Source organism: Myotis davidii, unplaced genomic scaffold (assembly GCF_000327345.1).
Source record: "Myotis davidii unplaced genomic scaffold, ASM32734v1 scaffold980, whole genome shotgun sequence".
NCBI lineage: Eukaryota > Metazoa > Chordata > Mammalia > Chiroptera > Vespertilionidae > Myotis > Myotis davidii.
The window spans coordinates 103,311-109,501 of NW_006292236.1; the positions used below are offsets into that span (position 1 = coordinate 103,311).

The 6,191-nt window shown below is 37.2% G+C and overlaps 1 protein-coding gene across 3 annotated transcripts in view; it reads right to left on the reverse strand.

Annotated features, from left to right (window-relative positions):
- Nucleotides 1-6,191, reverse strand: part of STAM (signal transducing adaptor molecule) — a 62,289-nt gene that overhangs the window by 43,861 nt on the left and 12,237 nt on the right. The window lies entirely within an intron of this gene.

Below are 6,191 nucleotides of genomic sequence, written 5' to 3' on the forward strand. Positions count from 1 at the left end.
ATCTGACTGCCAGCTTAAACCCAATCTCCTGGGGGAGCAGGCCTAAGCCAGCAGATGGTCATCCCTTGAGGGGTCCCAGACTGCAAGAGGGCACAGGTCGGACTGAGGGATCCCCCAACCAAGTGCACAAATTTTTGTGCACCAGGCCTCTAGTTGTAGTATAATCAAGTATCAACAACAAATCATGATAATTGCCAGCAGTCTGATTAATGAGATGTTCAAGTCCATCTTTAAAAAGAAGGGTGCCTTGCCGAAACCGGTTTGGCTCAGTGGATAGAGTGTTGGCCTGCGGACTGAAGGGTCCCGGGTTCGATTCCGGTCAAGGGCATGTACCTGGGTTGTGGGCACATCCCCAGTAGGAGATGTGCAGGAGGCAGCTGATTGATGTTTCCATGTTTCTAACTCTCTATCTCTCTCCCTTCCTCTCTGTAAAAAATCAATAAAATATATTTTTTAAAAAATAAAAAGAAGGGTACCTTTATTACCTGTCACAATTATTTTCCCCATTCACATTTCAGTTGCTTTTACTTTGTATAAAAAATATGCCATTGATTTTTCTTTTTTTAAATAATTACATACAGGTCTATCTCTCCCTGCAGATATCAAGATAAAAATAAGAAATCATGTCATTATCAAATAATTCTTAGCTTTACTTGCCAGTGAAGGAACATAGGCAAATCTCTATAAAATGTTTCAGGGAATTAAATTAATTATTTAGTTTTGATTTGGGGTTCTGATAAGAAGAAACTGAACAAAAGAAAAACAAGCTTTAACTGAATATTTCTCTTAAATAAAAACTTGACAAATTAAAAATATCGAGAGGGAAAACATGAGAAGCAATAATAGCAACAATACCTCAAAAGTTATATAACAATGTAGAAGACCAAGAAAAGTGGATCGTATATTGGCAGTAAGAAAAAAAGTGTAAGAATCGGCATGTTTTACACCATTGAATTCTCAGAAAATTCAAATAAATATTGGTAGCAAAAGGAAGTGTAAAATTGAGAGTGAAGAATAAAGATGATTTAAAGTTAGATGTAAATGGGTTAATGCTGTTTGAAATGTAGACAGGCCCCTACTTTGCCCTTCTTACTCAAGGGCTCTAGCACCCACCTCTACTCCTCCTAAAAAAAGGAGTGAGGTTTGTTTTCTGGAGGTAAAGCAAAGATTTTCTAGACAAGGAGACACCAGGCATAGTTAAGACATAGGCATCAACTTCTGGTTTCCTGTCCAACATGTCAGGGAGTTGGAAGTCATCACTCCATTCTAACAAGTAAAGCACTAAAAAAGTGGATAATAAACAACTTTTCATATATCCCTCAAAGGTGAAGTCACAGAGAAAATTGCTACCCCCCAAATTAGAAACACAGACAGGTGGATACACAGAATCACAACTTAGAGCAGAAACATCACCAGAAACCACTAGTGGCATGAAAATTTAAACTGTAACAAATTGCTGGGACTAAGTGTGGACAAGTCTGGGCCAAAACGCCAGAGGAAGGAGAACAGTAATTATTGTGAAAGACACCAGAGCCTTTTCTTCTTAATAAGACCCACTACTCTCAAGAGAAACTAGTTGCCAGCACCTAACCAACTAGGGTTTGGTCAGAGATTAACCCACCTAGGTAAGGGAAATACCCAACTCCAACCCACTGTGGCCACCCTGTTCCACCTGAGGGATACAGGGGATACTGATCAGCATGTGAGAAATTCACACTCCAGTGGCAGAGGTTCACGACAAGACTGAGACCTAATCACAGAAATATAGAATGCTTTCTCACTGACACCTTACCACCAGACCACTAAGGGCTGGTGTTCATTTTATCGAGTTCATTATGTCTAACTTTCATTAATGCACACTTATAAAGCAAAAAAGTCTGAAAAGATGGAGCAAGTATCAGAACCAGACTCAGACATGGCAGGAATATTAGAATTATCAGACCAGGAATGTTTTAAACTATGATTAATATGCTACGAGTTCTAATGGAATAATGAGACAGCGTGCAAGAACAAATGGGCAATGTAAGCAGAGATGAAAATTCTAAAAAAGAATCAAAGAAAAATACTAGAGATGAAGAACACAATAAAATTAAGAATGCCATTGATGAGCTCTACAGTAGACTGGACATGATAGAAATTATCTCTAAACTTGAGAATATGTCAATAGAAACTTCAAAAACTGAAAAGCAAAGAGAAAAAAAGTGACTGAAAAAAACTGAAACATTATCCAAGAACTGTGGGAAACTACAAAAGGTGCAACACAGAGGCAAAAAACAAAACAAAACAAAAACAGAAGAAATATTTGAGACAATGATTCAGATCTTCCCCAAATTAAACACCAAACCACAGGTCCTAGATTAGAACAACTGAGGAAACCAAACACAATAAATGTCAAAATAACAACACCTAGGCATATCATATTCAAACTGCAAAAGATCAACGATGAAGAATATACAGAAAAAGAAGCCAGCAGAAGAAAAAAAACACAACACTGTACCTCAGTGGTTCTCAACCTTCCTAATGCCCTGACCCTTTAATACAGTTCCTCATGTTGTGGTGACCCCCAATTTCATTGCTACAAATTGAACATAATTAAAACATAGTGATTAATCACAAAAACAATATGTAATTATATATGTGTTTTCCGATGGTCTTAGGCGACCCCTGTGAAAGGGTTGTTCGACCCCCAAAGGGGTCTCGACCCACAGGTTGAGAACTGCTGCTGTACCTATATAGGAATAACCATAATGACATCTGATGCCTCAGAAACCATGCAAACAGGAAAGGAACAGAGTGAAATGGCTATGTTGAGAGTAAATAAACACTAACCTAGGATTATGTACCCTGTGAAATTATTCATCAAAAGAAAAGGAGAGCCCTAGCTGGTTTGGCTCAGTGGATAGAGCATCGGCCTGCAGACTTAAGGGTCCCGGGTTCAATTCAAGTCAGGGGCACATGCCTGGGTTGTGGGCTCGATCCCCACTGGCAGGCGTGCAGGAGTCAGCGATCAATGATTCCCTCTCATCATTGATGTTTCTCTCTCCCCTCTCCCTTCCTCTCTGAAATCAATAAAAAATGTTTAAAAAAGAGAGAGAGAAATAAAGACTTTCTCAAACAAAGAAACACTGAGGAAATTTATTATCAATAGAGCGGCCTTTGCAAGAAATGTTAAAAGAAGTTTTTCAAAGGGAGAGATAAAGGATAGTGTGTGTGTGTATGTGTGTGTGTATAAGTGAAATGAAGATGAATACTATTCAGAAAACTAGTAATAAAAGAGAACTTGTTCAAAATTACAAAGAACATCTACAAAAATCTAATATATTTAATGGTGAGAAACTGAAAGTTTTACTAACAGGGTTAAAGAGAATAAAACAGGGCAGAGAAAATGTATTGTGTTTAGCAGGTATCTTGCAGAACGCTTGCAGCCAAGCACTGCGCAGCTTAGATAACCAGAAGACACCTGGCATCAGTAGGAACCAAGGACGGACCCGACCCTTACATCAGCAGAACAGCTTGCAGCCAGCAAGGGTTAATAAAACCTGCCTCTCCCTTCAGTCTCTGCTGATTCCTTTTTCGGACTCAACCCACCTGCACCCAGGTGCCTGAAATAATGGCTTCTTTAGATACATTATGGCCTCGTGTCACAGGTGCGCGGCCCACTCGGAACCCTTCATTTACCTCTGTGGCAAGGATATCCCCTCTCACCACACCTTTTCTCCATCATATGGGAAGTCCTAGCTAATACAAAAAAGACAAGAAAATAATACAAAAGGCACGCAGATAAAATAAGAAAAATTGTCTTTATTCACAGGTAACATAATTATCTACGTGGAAAATCCAAAAGAATCTTTTTTGTTGAAAAAGAAAGAAGCTGGAACTAATAAGTGATTATAACAAGATTGCAGAATACAAGATTAATTAATATTCAAAAGTCAATTGCTGGGAAGGTAAACCAGATGTTGTTTAAGGATATAAACTTGCAACAAGTAGTAAATAAGCCATAGAGATCTAACGCACAGTATCATGAAAATAGACAACAATATTATAGTATAACCATCAAACTTACTAAAGTAACATGTTGCACACCTTAAATTTACATAATGTTACTTGTCAAATATATTCACTAAAGACAAGTCAACTACTTTCCTATATAGATCAGCAATGAACAAATGGAATTTTAAGTTAAAAACACAAGGTCATTTAGCATTACATTAGCAATCAAAAAAAATGCAATACCTAAGTATAAATCTAACAAAATATATACAGGACTTATATAAAGAAAACTACAAAACCCTGATGATGAAAGAAATCAAAGAAATGGTGAGTTATTCCATGTTCACGGATAGAAGGCTCAATATTGCCAAGATGTCAGCTTTTCCCAACTCAAAATGGATCATAGGTCTAACTTTAAAACAACTTTAAAAACTCCTAGAGCCCAGCCGGTGTGGCTCGGTTGGTTGGATGTTGTCCCGTGCACACAAAGATTGCCGGGTTTGATCCCTGGTCAGGGCCAAACCCAGTTTGCAGGTTCTATCCCCAGAAGGGGGCATTCAGGAGGCGGCTGATAGATGTTTCACTCTCACATGGATGTTTCTCTTTCTCCCTCTCCCTTTCTCTTTCTCTAAAAATCAATAAAAACTTTAAAAAAAAAAACCTCCTAAAAGATAACACAGGATAAAGGCTAGATGACCCAAGTATAGCAATGACTTTTTAGATCGAAAACCAAAGACATGATCCATGAAGGAAATAATAGATAATATGAATTTCATTAAAATTAAAAACTTCTGTTGTCTGAAAGATGCTGTAAAGAAAATGAAAAAATAAGCCACATGCTGGGAAGAATTATTTGCCAAACACATCTGATAAAGGACTGTGATCCAAATAATACAAAGAATTCTTAAAACTCAGTAACAAGAAAACAACCCAATTAAAAAACAGGAAAAAGACCTGAATAGGCACTTCACCAAAGAAGATCTATAGATATCAAATAAATATATGAAAAGATGCTCCATATCATATGTCATTAGGGAATTACAAATTAAAACAATAGGAAGATATCATTATATACCTATCAGAATGGCCAAAATCCAAAATACTAACATTAGCATATGCTGGTGAGAATATAGAGGAACAGGACTTCCACTCATTGCTGGTAAAAATGCAAAATAGTACAGATACTTGGGAAGATATTTTGACAATTTCTTACAAAACTAAACATACTCTTACCATACATCTTGTTATTTATTCAAAGGAACTGAAAAATGTCCATACAAAAACCTACACATGGATATTTTTAGCAGTTTTATTCATAATTATCAAAACTTGGGAGCAACCAAAATGTCCTTCAGTAGGTAAATAGAAAAAATTGTGGTAACATCAGGCAATGAAATATTATTTAATGCTAAAAAGAAATGAGCTATCAAGCCAAGAAAAGACAAATTTTAAATGCATACTATTAGATAAAAGAAGGTAATCTGAAAAGATTACATAGTGTATGTTTCTAACTATATGACATTCTTTTTTTTTTAATATATTTTATTGACTTTTTACAGAGAGAAAGGGAGAGAGATAGAGAGTTAGAAACATCGATGAGAGAGAAACATCGATCAGCTGCCTCCTGCACATCTCCTACTGGGGATGTGCCCGCAACCCAGGTACATGCCCTTGACCAGAATCGAACCTGGGACATTTGAGTCCGCAGGCCGACGCTCTATCCACTGAGACAAACCGGTTTCGGCAACTATATGACATTCTTAAAAAGGCAAAACTATGAAGACACTAAAAACGGATCAGAGGTTGCCAGAGGTTAGGGGGAGAGTGAGATGAATAGGTGGAGCACAGAGTATCGGTAGGACAACGAAACTACTCTGTATATTATAATGTTGAATACATGTCATTATACAGTCCTTTCTCCAAACCTTAGTGTGAACATTAGTATAAGCTATGGAATTTGAATATGGTGATGAATGTTGGTAGGTTCACAATTATTACAATCGTACCACTCTGTTGCAGGACATTGATCGTGGTGGAGGCTGTGTGCAAGAGCTAGACTTTTAGAAGAAAAAAAAAACAGACTCTATAGCCAGTATGTAAAAATGGTTTGGTAGAGGGAAAGGAAGAAAACAAGAGAAACTAACTCTACTCTGAAAATTAAGTGGGTTACTTAGAAACCAAATGTTGAAACAGCGTTT